Raw genomic sequence first — 4,251 nt, forward strand, 5'->3', positions numbered from 1 at the left:
TTTAATAATCTCAACAATAATCACATTATATAAAAATAATAAAAATTGAAATTTTTACAATTACCCCTAACAACTATTTGTACACTCCTAAAGCCATAAATTGCACCATATAACATTACTATGATTTTTAACAAGAGAAAAAATAAGAATAGGTTAAAAGAAAAGAAAAAAACTTACTAGTTAAACTACAATGAGAATTGATCTTCAAAAGATAACAAAACACTATGCCTTAACAATACAAACTCACAAAAAAAATATCTTTCATCCATCCAGGAACTTTATCCAAAAGAAGCTGATATACTGTTCCAATGCAACCACTAAACTCATGTTCCCCACCTTTAGACTCATGTTGAATGTTAAATCTTCACCCTTAAACAAAACAAGAGTTATGAATTTTAAAAATGCAACGAGTGCAAAGAAAATACCGGTGTAATCTTATTTGGCTATTTCTTTTTTGGGTTTAGTACATCTTCTGGCTTTCCGTCAATCCTAAATTAGAATGACAAAGCATAGGTATAATTAATGATCTCAAGAACGGTAAGTTATATCCAAAGAACAATAAAACAAGTGCTACAAACTAAAATTTGAACCACATGCAAGTTTCTAGTCAAGTGCTATACAGTTGGAACAAAAAAGTATTTGCAATTGGCATGATATACCTTAAAATGGGGCCACTATATATCTATGTTTGATACTTCAGTTTGCCTGATGATTGGCTGGCACATTGATCCTTACATTAAATTCGATCTTACCATTATATTTAAAGTGATGTCTCCAGGCCCAATAAAAGGTATATAGGTATATAACAAAGTCATGAGGTATTTGGGAAACTATCATATGAAGAGGATATATCAAAACTAAATGGGTACCCAAACATAATTTGTCTCTGCTTTTCTACTTTGCTAGTTTAACCTACAACCAGCACAGATAGGGACCAGACATCTTTTTTTTATGGGTCATTAAAATTAAAACTGGGCAATTAGCAGGTTTATTTAAACACAACTTTACAAACCAGTTCATTTAACCTGTAGATTAAACAAATTGCGATCCCACTAAACCACTTGCTAACCAACTAAATGTTAAAAAAAACATTTTTTTTTTCTAAAACTAGCCCTCTTACTTAATTATTAAAAAAGTCTCAAGCCTGCATGGCTTCATACCCAAAAGTCTAAATCATATCCAAAACTATATAATTTTTTTTTATAAAAAAACCCCCTAAAAATCCCAAGTAAAAAGGATAATGCCAACTTCTCAACCTAGATTGGCTAAAGCAAAGCCAAACCCACTTTGATTTGTTTCATCAAATTGTTTAAGGTTGGGTTGATCAGTGCAGGTTAGCCCATTACTAGGGACAAAAATAGGTCAAATCGCTTGTCAAGAGCCTATGGCTTAGTCCACAGTGGGCCTAAATCAGGCTAGGCCTGTTTGCTAAAAAGGTCAAAGCAAGACTTTTGTAAAAGCTTATTTAGTTAAAAAGGTTAGTCTTCTAGTCATTCAAAAAGTCTTTTTGGCTCAACAGACCAACCTATTTAAATAAATACCAATAATTCCATAATAATAATATTATTGTTGTATTAACTTATTACTATAATACTTTAATATATACTTGTTAGCCTATTTAAAGGATTATATTCACTAGCTTGCATACAAGTGTAGACTCATTAGCCTATTTAGAAGTATGTAACTTATTCAAATTCAATAGACCTTTACCACAAAGTAGGCATTTAAATAAACTTCCAAGCTAAGCCAAACTTTTAAAAGGTCAAGCCAAGCCTTAAAAAAGCCCATATCCAGTAAACAAGGCAAAGCTCAGACCTTTGATTTGTAAAGTAGGACAGGCTCAAGCCTTAAATCCTAACTTAACTCAATCCGTTTCCACCTTGACCTGATCATTACCCACGTCTAACTAAAAGTAGCCAAATTTAGAAAGGGAATAGACCACGACAAACTATGAACTTTTGAGCTACCAAGACATAGTTGGATGAAATAGAGATATTTACTCTAAATATTTTAGATAGAGGATAAAACAAGTCACTCAACCATGAAATACATTGTTGACTGCCTCATCTAAAAGATTTTTAATAGCTTACCCAGAAAAAGAAATACCTCCCCAATTTGTGATCCTTGTGGAGAAGCAAGGGCTCTACAATGGTTGGACCTTCATTCGAAGCACATAAGACCTGCAAAGGGGAGCAAAATGCACATATCCCTTTAAGATTACTTGACCATCAAAAGCTACACACCGCAAAGCAATTTAGCAAATGCAACATCAATACCAATCCTTGAGACATCACATCCCGTAGTTTTCCAGGTTTGACATTTGTTATAAGTACAACACAACGATTCTACATAATGAAATCAAACAGCAGAAACATAAGAGTTAATTACAATGAAAAATGAATACAACTAACCATTGCACGCAGTTAAGAAACTACATTACCGTCAACTCATCAGGATTGCAGTACTTTGCCAAACCCCACTAATAACCTGCCGCACTTTGTCCTCCTCAACTAGCAAACTGCATAGTTTAAGTCCATTGATATTAACATTCACGTCAAACATATCAAAATGCAGAAGCATCAGACTCTATTATTGTCAGTTTAACATTTTTTTATATTTATAAAAGTCTTTTCAGATAGTTTGTCAAAGGACCTATCTGCAGATGGATGCTTCCATGATTTGCGAATTAACCCAACTTGAATATTAAGAAAACTGACGCTAACTTCATTCTCTTTCTCAATCACTTCTTTGTCAGCTGGTTTTGCCTTGGCTTTGGTAGGTTCTCTGTCTCAAGTTTATTTTCCTCCTGTTGCCTTTCCCTTATTGTCCAAAAATAAATGAAATCAAATGTAAAGCCAGAGTGAAGAAACTGTATTATGATATAACTACAAAAGTACAAGGAGTTTGTAATAAAAATAAGCATTTATAGCACCCAATCCTCTCAAGTAACATATATGATTGTATTGTTCTATCCAAAAAAATATAAAGCAGATTCTGTCACCCATTCCGCAACTAAAAACTAGTACTTAATCCTAGATGATTGATCAAAGATATACCGTACTCCTTTTCTGGTTGAAGGCATTTACCAAACTGAAGAAATTCACGTTAATTAATTAGCCAGCTAGCCATAGAACTTAGTAATTTTAGGTTGAAAGCCATTCTAAAATTCCACATCAATGTTAAGGTTGAATGCCATTTTGAAACATATATTACAAGTTAGTGGTTGAAGAATTAATTTCCTTATTACAGTAATTCATACAGCAGGATCCTTCTTTATCTTGGCCAATGTCAGAAAAAAGAACCACTGGACCAGATTCATGCTTTTCCAAAAAACTTTTCAACTTAATTACCTTTTTATTGGTGACAAAGTATATATCTAAGATTTGTAAAAGCAATATCACCATTTTTCAAGTAAGCTATCAAAAAGAAAAATAATTGTCCTGAAATATGAAAAACACCTCACAAGAAATTTTCCAAAATTAAACCACCAATAACAAAGAAAGATGAAAACTTACTTAAGTACACGGTCCTGCGATATGAAAAGAGGAGAGAAAAATTACAATGCTTTTAAAACGTGAGAAGAAAAAAAAAGACAAAGGATGAGAAAGGAAACTTACACACGGTACAACAGAGAAGATAGGTAATGAGAAGCTGAATCGTTGTGAGATGACAAGATAAGGTGAAAATGGTAAGAAGAAAAAAAAGTCAGAGAGACGAACAAACTCACTGCACAAAAAGAAGGAAACGAAAATGGCTGAGGAGAAAAAAAATACCCCAAGTAGCATGAGTTCAGATTCCCGAGGAGAACATCAAAAAATGCTCAAGAAGAAGAAGATGAAATTGGCAGAGGCCAAACGAAACTCACACACAACACATTGTTCTTCTGTCTGTGTGAAGGAGAAACGGGAAAGGGAAGTAGATGGAGGGAATTTCAATATGAAGGAGAACTGGAAAAAGAAAATAGAGGAGATTTTTTAATTGAAAACAAATCAAGTAATTCATTTTGGCAAGAGAGAAAGAGAGGGCAGTGGTAGAAGAAACGTGTTTCCCTTTTCTCTCGGTAGAAACCCTTTCTTTTTAGTTAGTAGAAGGATCAAGAATAATAAGGATTTTAAATTACATAAATAATAAACAAAATTGTTAGTGTGATTTAATGTATAACATTTTGGAGCTATAGCATTGTTGGATATTATTATTATTATGTTTAAGTGTATTAACCATGTGATGGATTATTTATATTTTAATTTTATA

General features: G+C 32.8%; 1 long non-coding RNA gene across 3 annotated transcripts; it reads right to left on the reverse strand.

Annotated features, from left to right (window-relative positions):
• LOC100786126 (uncharacterized) lies at nt 1-4,038 on the reverse strand. Of its 3 annotated transcripts, XR_416285.4 has the most exons (8): nt 3,774-4,038; nt 3,618-3,651; nt 3,516-3,529; nt 2,653-2,819; nt 2,441-2,518; nt 2,277-2,345; nt 2,091-2,180; nt 1-489 (listed from the first exon to the last, which is right to left on the reverse strand). It is a non-coding gene; the product is annotated as an uncharacterized lncRNA (long non-coding RNA). The 3 variants fall into 3 exon arrangements; XR_001383077.3 differs by having other exon boundaries at nt 1-2,180; XR_001383078.3 differs by lacking the exon at nt 3,516-3,529 and having other exon boundaries at nt 1-2,180.
• Nucleotides 4,039-4,251: the final 213 nt, after the last annotated feature.

Source organism: Glycine max, chromosome 10 (genome assembly GCF_000004515.6).
Source record: "Glycine max cultivar Williams 82 chromosome 10, Glycine_max_v4.0, whole genome shotgun sequence".
Lineage (NCBI taxonomy): Eukaryota > Viridiplantae > Streptophyta > Magnoliopsida > Fabales > Fabaceae > Glycine > Glycine max.